Genomic DNA, 11,583 nt, shown 5'->3' with positions numbered 1-11,583 from the left:
CGGAACTACAGTGCCGCCAGACCCCGCAATGCGGGGGGGGGGGGCATGCCATTTAGGGGCCCATAGCCGACCATAATAAATTTTTATAGTTTAAAAAAAAAAATTTTCTTGCATTTTTGACTTGACGGTAAAAGCAGAAAGATCTACTACAGTAGTGATGTTATACAGTAGCTAACACATGCTGTTGCGTAAAAAATATATATGTCTGCGCTGTGACTTTTTTTCCGTTCCCGGATGGACGGACGGACGGACGATCTAGACAAGGTCAGAATGGTGAGAAAAATCAAGTGACGGCTGAGGTTGAAAATCAAATCTTTAATGAACATCTCCAACAGACGTAAATTTTTGCTGAATGTCGCAAGCAGACGGCTTGCGATGCAAGGCGCGGACACGACGAGACGTGACAGCTAGCGAGCCGGCAGACGACGCGGCGACAACACCTGCAAACTCTTCACCGTCTTGTTCTCTCCAAACTTTTGTGGCCGTCTTTTTTCTCTGCTTGACTGAACAGAAGTCTCTCTCGCAGGTGGATAAGGTAAGTTAAACATTCCATGTCAACATTTGTTGACTACTACATTATATGTCAACATTTGTTGACTACTACACATTTCATGTCAACATTTGTTGACTACTACATTATATGTCAACATTTGTTGACTGCTACACATTTCATGTCAACATTTGTTGACTGCTACACATTTCATGTCAACATTTGTTGACTGCTACACATTTCATGTCAACATTTGTTGACTGCTACAATTCTATGTCAACATGTGTTGACTGCTACACATTCCATGTCAACTTTGTTGAATGCTACACATTCCATGTCAACATTTGTTGACTACTACACATTCTATGTCAACATTTGTTGACTGCTACACATTCCATGTCAACATTTGTTGACTGCTACACATTCCATGTCAACATTTGTTGACTGCTACACGTTTCGCAGAGCCTCTATTTGACAAGTGACTTTACATGAGATGAATATTTGATTTGTCTAGAACGTGTGGATGTTCCCGTCTCGTCTGCTTGCTGCTGTGTGAATGATATTGTAGGAAAAAAAGTCACAGGCAAAAAACACAGGGGGGAAAAACAGAAAAAAAAAACAGGAAAATGTCACAAATGTACATAGGTTGTATACATATAGTGATATTTATAGCACACGTAAATATATAGTATGAAGTATTTACGTTTTAATTTTTTTATACATAAATACTTAATAGAATTTAATTGAATGTTCCAACCTTCTTTTTTTTCTTTGTGTTTGTTAAATACTAACTTTAAATTAGCGCGAATGGCATAAACACGAAGTTTATGTGACTTGCTGTCCTCAACTCGTTGCATCGATAAGCCAACCACCTGTACTGCCCACATTTATCACGCTCATTACATAACAAAGCAAAGGATAAAAATAGAAAACAGACACGGTACAAAGGCTGTCATTGAGGCAAAACGTCAACATCACACAATATGGACGGACAAGGCCGAGTGAGGAGAAGCCAACCAAGCAAAAAAAAAAAAAAAAACATGCAAAAAACAATGATATGCCTAAATTTCGTTTATAATTAACACTTCTAGAGCGTATTTAACTAAATTCATTACAAAAGTTGAGGTTGCTGTGTAAATTACGCTATAGCATTTTTACTTATTAGTGTTACAAACCACAATTCGTATAAAGTTTATAAATATGCTATAAAAAACCCCACATTAATAAGCACCCACATTTCTCAATTCTCAACAATCAAAATCAAAACATTTATTAACAGATTTTTGTGACTTTTTTCTGTGACTTTATTGCTGTGACTTTTTTTTCCGAATTTTTTTTTCTTTTGTAACTTTTTTCGGTGACTTTTTTCCGAGCAAAATCTGTGATTTTTTCCTAGCAAAATCTGTGATTTTTTCCTAGCAAAATCTGTGATTTTTTTCCCGTTCACCGTGTGGATATTTTCCACCACACACACCACACGCTCACACATCGAAGCACTTGTTCCGGTCTTTGGCCAGATATTTTGTTCTCTTTTAGCCAGTTTTAGTCTACATCATTATTGCAAGCTCTTACTTAACTCGCTTCCTATGGCGTGCTTCGTCCGTAATGGATCGAAACTGCCGTCCGCCGAGCGAAATTTCAACCACCTCTAACGGACTGATTCGGTTCCACTGTTTCTTCCAGACTTTTTTCTCCGGGGGGGGGGGGGGCACTTGAACTTTTTGGGGGGGGGGGGTGGTAGACTTTCTTCGGGGGGGGGGGGGGCGGACACTGTTAAAAGTATATATTTTCTATATAAATTATATAAATTTCATTTCGTTCGGGGGGGGGGGGGGGGGGCGGTAAAAAATTTTCGGCCCCCCCCCCCCCCCGAGAAAATTTTCCTGGAAGAAATTCTGTTCGGTTCAAACTTATTTTTTAAATTTTTAATACAATAGAATTGCTTGACAGAAACAATCGCGCACTAAATGAATAAAAAATGTGCATATAATAGTGCGGTAAACAGGACTTTGTATAGGAAATTTTAAATTAATTCTTTAAAAATAAATTGAACATCCAATTAAGTTAAATGTGATGTCAGATTGCATTAGCATAGGGTCTTGACCCACGTACCAAGTTTCATAGTAATTGGTCGGTTAGGAGTGGTCGAATTTCGCTCGACAGTTTCGTTCGATCGATAACGGACGAAGCACGACAGACAAAGGAGGCAAGTTAAATTAAAGCTTGTAAAAAATGCAAAACAACGTTTTAATAACAAGCTTTTATGTTACAATGCAGTAAAAAGGAGAAAATAAATGATTTTCTGTAAATCTATTATAATACTGTACTATTTAAATACCTAAAGAAAAGAGTGGGTCATCATATTATTTATTGAATACAGTTAGTAAAATTTAGGAAGCTTGTTATTCGAACGTTTTATTTATTTATATTTATTTTTCATGTTTTTCTTAGGTTTTAATCCGTTGAATATCAATAGTCATAAGTAGTATAGTCCAATATTAAAATATAACAATGACGAAATTCATTCTTGTATAATGCATACGATTTCTGTGTAACATAATTCGTGCTAAACTCTTGATGACATTTGTCATGTAGACATCTTTTCAGTGACAACCCCATCACTTGTAGACTGACAACCCCATCACTTGTAGACTGACAACCCCATCACTTGAGAGTGACTGACAACCCCATCACTTGTAGACTGACAACCCCATCACTTGAGAGTGACTGACAACCCCATCACTTGTAGACTGACAACCCCATCACTTGTAGACTGACAACCCCATCACTTGTAGACTGACAACCCCATCACTTGAGAGTGACTGACAACCCCATCACTTGTAGACTGACAACCCCATCACTTGTAGACTGACAACCCCATCACTTGTAGACTGACAACCCCATCACTTGTAGACTGACAACCCCATCACTTGAGAGTGACTGACAACCCCATCACTTGTAGACTGACAACCCCATCACTTAACAACCTAAATTTTTAAGCTGTTTAATGGCGTGTCATGAAAGCACCTAAAGATAATGGAGTGAAATAAAATAAAGGCTTCTCTATATAAGAGATATTTTAAAATAAAGGCTTCTCTATATAAGAGATATTTTAAAAAGTCAACATTAGATTGAAGCCTATTTAGTGCAGACGTCAATGATAAACTTAAGGATACCAACACAACAGCTGACGGCCCGAGAGGTTTGTTTTGTAGTGCAAACAACCCGGATGTAGACAATATAGGTCAGGTGACACAAACAGAGGTGTGTGGGAACACACCGATGAATCACAACAATCTAGACCAGGGGTCTCCAAACTACGGCCCGCGGGCCGGATGCGGCCCGCGAGGTCGTCTCATCCGGCCCGCGGAGATCTTTTTGTCCACGGAATAAATGTTTGTTGGTGATGGCTGAGGATCTTTGCCCAGAAAAATCAAAGACATAAACTGGCCCCCGAACTGAATTTTTATAGTTAATGCGGCCCTCGGACTGAAAAGTTTGGAGACCCCTGATCTAGACCATTCAGGCACAGTGTTTCTTCCAGACTTTTTTCTCCGGGGGGCACTTGAAATTTTCGGGGGAGCGGTAAACTTTCTTCGGGGGGGCGGCCACTGTTAAAAGTATATATTTTCTATATAAATTATATACATTTCATTTCGTTCGGGCACCCATGACATGTCTTACTAGACCATTGAGCCACCCCTGACATGTCTTACTAGACCATTGAGCCACCCCTGACATGTCTTACTAGACCATTGAGCCACCCCTGACATGTCTTACTAGACCATTGAGCCACCCCTGACTTGACTAGATAAAACGAGCCACCCCTGACATGATTAACACAATGAGCAGCCACTGCGCCCTCTCATGAAACTAGGCCGTGACGTCATGTGCCGGTGTACACCCAGCTTGACGAATCCAAGTTTTTCGCTCACCTCACGTCTTGACTGAATGTTGGAGCTGGCGTGACTGGACACCGCCTGTACAGCGACTCTTACACTACACTATAATGGCTGTTGGCGTGAACAATTATCTGGCAATGTCGTGTCATATCGAGGCTAAAATATGTTACCTTCACTGGCGCGACCACTACGACGTGCTTTTGTCATTGTCTGCTAAATTTTTTGTTCCAACACCATGAAGGGAAATCAAGAAACTGTTCTTCAAATCACTTTTGTTTCTGCGACAGAATTTTCTTCGCCTCCTTCTGTTGTGATAGAAGTCATTGATAAATAAATCGGTCCCTGAGTCTAGGCAGTTGAGCGGTGACAGCATTTAATGTTTTTAAGAAACTAGCTAAATATATAAGAAGGGTTTCATCAATGCGTTGCCAATCCTATATTCTTAGACGTGTGACCTTGTTTTCTAAAACTGAGTTATTTAAATGTAAACAATGCCAGCGCTTGGATCATATTTATCGGGGCACGGGTTTACCTACCGCATGAAAGCCTTGAATGTACGTTAATCACTCACCGTAATAGTGAGGTAGAACATACTTCGGTGACCGCCCAGGTGGGGCGCCTACTACGGCAGGGTCGCCGAGTACACCCATAAAAAATAACGTAGGCGCCATAGTGTTCACGGGATAACCCAGAGAGCTAAATAGCACCCTGTCGGGGCGCCGGCGGGCTCGCCTGATTCAATTTAGTGAATGACTATAATGCCCCATTATATACAAAGTCTATCGCACTGTTTAAAACGAACTTAGGCGCCATAGCGCTCAAGGGATAGCCCGGGGCGCCAAATTGCATCCTGCCGGGGGCCGCCCGTGCAATATTGAATTTTTTCCCGCAGAAACCATTTAGTAAGTACTCTCATCAACTCCCCAAAGTTTCATGGCACTCCGGTGAACGGTGTCGAACCGCATCCGACTTAAATATTTTTTTAACATACCGCACCCTCCCGGGGCGCCGCCTTTGCGAAATTAAAAAAAAATTTTTTTTTAGCAGAAACCTCACCTGGAGTGTTCTAATCAGCTCCTCCAAAGTTTCATGGCGATCGGATGAAAGGTGTAGTAATGCATAAAAGACAGACACACACAGACATACACGCACATATATTGCATTATATAAATAGAGAGAGAGATGCATTTTTTAATTATGTCTGGTGTCTGAAGTTATGTCATAGAGGCAGTATATTACAGTAAAATGTATAGGCTACTGCCAGTATAATAGGTGCAGATAGTGCGTATATTACCCGACTGTGTGCAGATAGTGCGTATATTACCCGACTGCGTACAACCATAAATTAAAAAGTGTTGACAATGACATGAAGTGTGTTGTAAAACTTTGAAATCAATAAATATTTTTCATGTGTCACTGTGTGTGTGTGTGTGTGTGTGTGTGTGTGTGATAAGCGATTGGGAGATCTGTAAAACCACGTGATCGACGTATACAGGGGGGGGGGGGGGGGTGGGTGGAAGGAGCATTGTCGGGACAATGGCAATTTCTCAACCCAAGAAGTGCAATAAAACAAGCAGGAACAGTCCCTATACATAACAAAATAAATGATAACCATAGATGCGCCTATCTTGAGGTCAGCGCTTGTACTAAACTGTTGGTTAAAGAAAGCGACTATTTACATCCTGACTGACACATATTACCATATTTGTATATGCTGTGGAATATGTGTGTCACCAGCTTAGTCCATGTTTAAGGGCAGGTTAAACCCCTGTGATAAGTTGTAACTAACATAGAATATGCAAAAAATTGCAAAAAAATTAAATGGCTAAAAAGTTATGGTTTTGTGAAAATATTTTATAATAAACCGGGAGTGATCTCACCTAAACTTTCTCAAATATTCTAATATAAAACTACGAGGGATGGCAACTCAGGACATAGACAATATTTGTAATCCATTATTAATTACTTAAACTTTTTATAATAGAATGGAATCTTGTAAAAAAAGAATTGCACACCAAGTGAACGCCTAATAAAATGTGCACAATAGTGCGCAATATTATGAGTACTTTATAAATTTACATGCGTTTTTTGAGAAATCGGAAATAGCGTAAATTAGTACTTCCGGTCAACGGAAATTACTCAAATTTTGATAGAAGGTAGAGAATTAGATCTTTTACTTACATTTGAAATTTCATTTATCTATCTGAAATAGTACTTAAGTTATAGGCTTTTGAAAAATTCAAAGTAGAAAAAGTACCACTTCCGGTTATCGGAAATCGCTCAAAAGTTGATCAGGATCTACGATTTTAATAAAATACTTTATATGAAATTTCATCAACCTAGCTGTAACGGTACTCAAGTTATCGTGTTTACACACAGACATACACACAGACATACGGACACAATTGCAAAATTATGTTTTTCCGTATCAGTGAGGTGTAAAACGTCGAGATTTGTAAAAATCGAGATTTTTTTTTTTACGATTACAATACTTTCTCTATACTTCGTATATACGAGAAAGTAAAAAGTGTCATTTTTAGGGTAAAATAGCTTTTGATTTTATAAAATGGGAAGTTTCAAAGATATAAAAATTATACTAGTTCAACGTTACAAGCAGTGTTTGGTGAACATGTGTGCACAACTGCAGCTAAATATCTCAAGTAGTTTTTGAGTTATAGTGATTTAACTGGTACGGTTTTGTTAAAAAGTAACATTTTGAGAAAAATGCTAAATAGTGAAAAATATACTAAATTTGAAAAAAAAACGAGATAAAGCGAAAACAATACAAAAAGCGTCATTTTTAAAACCTCCAAGTGACAAAAATGCATATGGAGCCTCTTACTCGGCATTTATTTTAGTTAGTTTTTAATTTTTATGCTGCCAAATGTTGCTTAAAATAGGTAAATTACGTCATTACTCTAATTAAAAAAATTATAAAAATACTAGCAATACGTAATTAGGCAAAATAATTATACGAAAATTGAGTGTAGTTTCAGAAACAATTGATTTTTTTGAAAAATCAACATTTCTGACTTAAATATGTATTTTGTTTTGGAAGGGGGGGGGGGTTAACCTGCCCTTAACTCCGACATATCCAGTCGTCGCGACTGAACTACAAAATCCACCAACCGACATATCCAGACAGTCGTCGCTCCCGTATCCCAACAACCTGCACGTTACTGGCCGTAGGGTTGTCATACAGGATAGGGTTGTCATACATACAGGCTAGGGGAAAAAAAAATAAAACCTTTACACTGTCCACTTCACATACCAGACAATTCATGTAGTAAAAGGACAGGACACGTCTTGGCGGAGAAAATAAAATTACCACTTCTCCGATCACTAAAGGGGTACATGCAGAGGTGTGTCCCACTACCTGCACCATTGCCTGGCCTATCGAAACGGTATTTACTGTCGCTGATCACAAGCTCTGTGCCTGCTCCACTAAACTTTCACCCATTGTTGGCCCTGGGTGTGGTGGCAGAGACAAAAACTTATCAGGAGCAATAACTCTGCCTGTCAAGCCTGGCAAACATATTTTCACTGTTCAATCAATGACTAGGTTGTGACTCCAGCCCACGGACTTCTATAGACGTCCACTCACATTGTGACTCCAGCCCACGGACCTGCAAGTTTTGACAAAACTACTACCTACTCTGGACAATGACGTAGGGGTGGGGTTAGTTCGTCCAAACTGTACAACGGGGCGGGGCGGTTTGAAATTCAAAATTGTAGTGGACGTGAAAAATTACTGACCTTTTACACTAAGCACCCTCTCTGCCATTAAAAAAAAAACAACATTAAACCGTAATATTATTAAAAGGTTGAGTTTGCTCCCTTTCATAATGTAAACATGCCAAAGAATAATTACTTGCTCTAAAATATAGTTCTGCCGAGTAAGATAAGGTACGTTGTGAAATATACACCGAAGGTAGGTTGTGAAATGTACACCTGAGGTAGGTTGTGAAATGTTCACCTGAGGTAGGTTGTTAAATGTACACCTGATGTAGGTTAAATGTACACCTGAGGTAGGTTGTTAAATGTACACCTGAGGTAGGTTAAATATACACCTGAGGTAGGTTAAATATACACCTGAGGTAGGTTGTTAAATGTACACCTGAGGTAGGTTGTGAAATGTACACCTGAGGTAGGTTGTTAAATATACACCTGAGGTAGGTTGTGAAATGTACACCTGAGGTAGGTTGTTAAATTTACACCTGAGGTAGGTTAAATGTACACCTGAGGTAGGTTAAATATACACCTGAGGTAGGTTGTGAAATGTACACCTGAGGTAGGTTAAATATACATCTGAGGTAGGTTGTGAAATGTACACCTGAGGTAGGTTGTTAAATTTACACCTGAGGTAGGTTAAATGTACACCTGAGGTAGGTTAAATGTACACCTGAGGTAGGTTGTTAAATTTACACCTGAGGTAGGTTGTTAAATGTACACCTGAGGTAGGTTGTTAAATGTACACCTGAGGTAGGTTGTTAAATGTACACGTGAGGTAGGTTAAATGTATACCTGAGGTAGGTTGTTAAATGTACACCTGAGGTAGGTTGTTAAATGTACACCTGAGGTAGGTTAAATCTACACCTGAGGTAGGTTGTGAAATGTACACCTGAGGTAGGTTGTTAAATGTACACCTGAGGTAGGTTAAATGTACACCTGAGGTAGGTTGTTAAATGTACACCTGAGGTAGGTTAAATGTACACCTAAGGTAGGTTGTTAAATGTACACCTGAGGTAGGTTGTTAAATGTACACCTGAGGTAGGTTGTGAAATGTACACCTGAGGTAGGTTGTTAAATATACACCTGAGGTAGGTTGTAAAATGTACACCTGAGGTAGGTTGTTAAATTTACACCTGAGGTAGGTTAAATGTACACCTGAGGTAGGTTAAATATACACCTGAAGTAGGTTGTTAAATTTACACCTGAGGTAAGTTAAGTGTACACCTGAGGTAGGTTAAATATACACCTGAGGTAGGTTGTGAAATGTACACCTGATGTAGGTTAAATGTACACCTGATGTGGGTTAAATGTACACCTGAGGTAGGTTGTGAAATGTACACCTGATGTAGGTTGTGAAATGTTCACCTGATGTGGGTTAAATGTACACCTCACCTGTCACCAGTCACGGCTAGCTCGGGTACCAACCTTACAAAACATCTGGCCACTCTTTTCAAGCCAAACGAAAAACTTGAAAATGCCAATGTGGCAAGTTGACCTGTCATATTTGCTCTCTTGTTATGGTTTCCATCATTTATTTCGTCTTTAAAATTTTTAAAACCTTTTTAAAAAGACAATGGGCTAATACATGCAAACACGAGCTTAGATTGGTATGCATTACGGGAATGAGCTTAGAATGATGTACATTATGAATCAGTATCAATGTCGTGAAAACTCATGTCATTCCACTGATATCAAATGTCGTGGGTACGGGGGGGGGGGGGGGGGAGATATAGTTAGCCCGATACATTAAAGTACTGTTTAGGTTCTTATCTAATAAACTTAAATCGACCGCATCACGTGATTAGAATTTCTCAGAACATTAGTTTATCAGATAATAGCAAACTATTCAAGGTCATTTGTCAAAAAAAACTGCGCACTTTTTTATTGTTTTTTTTTTTAAAAAAAAACCATTGATAAGAAATTCTCCAGTTAATCGGGGAGGGGGGGGGGTTCAGTCGAATGTACCCCATAGGTAGCTGGACGGGTCTAGAAGTATTGGATTTATTCTTTTGTTTTGGAGAGAGAAAAAGGTTTCTAATACATAATGGTGGAGCTAGTCTCACATAATGGTGGAGCTAGTCTCACATAATGGTGGAGCTAGTCTCACATAATGGTGGAGCTCTCACATAATGGTGGAGCTAGTCTCACATAATGGTGGAGCTAGTCTCACATAATGGTGGAGCTAGTCTCACATAATGGTGGAGCTAGTCTCACATAATGGTGGAGCTCTCACATAATGGTGGAGCTAGTCTCACATAATGGTGGAGCTAGTCTCACATAATGGTGGAGCTAGTCTCACATAATGGTGGAGCTAGTCTCACATAATGGTGGAGCTAGTCTCACATAATGGTGGAGCTAGTCTCACATAATGGTGGAGCTAGTCTCACATAATGGTGGAGCTAGTCTCACATAATGGTGGAGCTAGTCTCACATAATGGTGGAGCTCTCACATAATGGTGGAGCTAGTCTCACATAATGGTGGAGCTAGTCTCACATAATGGTGGAGCTAGTCTCACATAATGGTGGAGCTAGTCTCACATAATGGTGGAGCTAGTCTCACATAATGGTGGAGCTCTCACATAATGGTGGAGCTAGTCTCACATAATGGTGGAGCTAGTCTCACATAATGGTGGAGCTAGTCTTACATAATGGTGTCCATTTGTAAGAACTACAGAGTGACGTAGTTTAATGATATATGTATAACGGAATTAAAACTTACATACTTAAAAGGCAATTTATTTTTACGTATTGCAAATATTACCATATGAATATAACCTACGCACACATCTAAAATGTGTAAATAAAAGTATTTACAAATTCCATGCATATACATTTTTGTGACTTTCTTCATGTGCCTTAATTTCCTACAATTTTTTTTATACCCCTGTCCCCACATAGTGACGTAGTTTTTGTACTCCCTCACCCCTCCCCAACGGACGTAGGTTTTTCGGCAGAGTTTCTTACAGGCATCTCTTCGGGGGGGGGGGGGGCGAAGTTCCCCCCGAAAAAAATTCTACCGCCCCCCCCCCCCCCCCCCCCCCGCGAACGAAACGAAATTTATGTAATTTATATAGAAAATATATACTTTTAACAGTGTCCCGCCCCCCCCCTCAAAGAAAGTCTACCGCCCCCCCCCCCCGAAAATTTTAAGTACCCCCCCCCCCCCCCCCACGGAGAAAAAAGTCTGGAAGAAACACTGTTTTTTCGGTGACCTGAACATGCGCAACGGAAAAGTGAGCAAGGGCATTTTTGTTTCCTGGAATTGAGCATTTATAGACATGAACAAAGAGTGGGCACATGTACATTGTAGCATAATAAAACTTAAACACTTCTACGAAATATGACTCGATTCAAGTGTATTAGTATACTTAGTTTGTATTTGCGCAGTTTTCTGTTTGCGCAGTTTTCCGAGAACCAGTTTTTTCTGCAGCAAAGATCGCGATAGATGTGGTAACCAAA

At 39.7% G+C, this 11,583-nt stretch overlaps 1 protein-coding gene across 5 annotated transcripts in view; it reads left to right on the top strand.

Annotated features, from left to right (window-relative positions):
- Positions 1-400: 400 nt before the first annotated feature.
- LOC131952961 (sodium/glucose cotransporter 4) overlaps positions 401-11,583 on the top strand; it is a 48,212-nt gene continuing 37,029 nt past the window's right edge. For all 5 annotated transcript variants that reach the window (XM_059315907.1, XM_059315905.1, XM_059315904.1 and 2 more), the window contains exon 1: positions 401-535. The gene's annotated coding sequence lies outside the window, so the exon portion shown is untranslated. The remainder of the gene's footprint in view (positions 536-11,583) is intronic.

The sequence above is a fragment of the Physella acuta genome, unplaced genomic scaffold, assembly GCF_028476545.2.
Source record: "Physella acuta isolate Inbredline_101_S28 unplaced genomic scaffold, ASM2847654v3 ptg000897l, whole genome shotgun sequence".
In the NCBI taxonomy this organism is placed as follows: Eukaryota; Metazoa; Mollusca; class Gastropoda; family Physidae; genus Physella; species Physella acuta.
The sequence above is the reverse complement of the archived record's forward strand: the minus strand, read 5'-3'. Positions and strand labels throughout refer to the sequence as shown.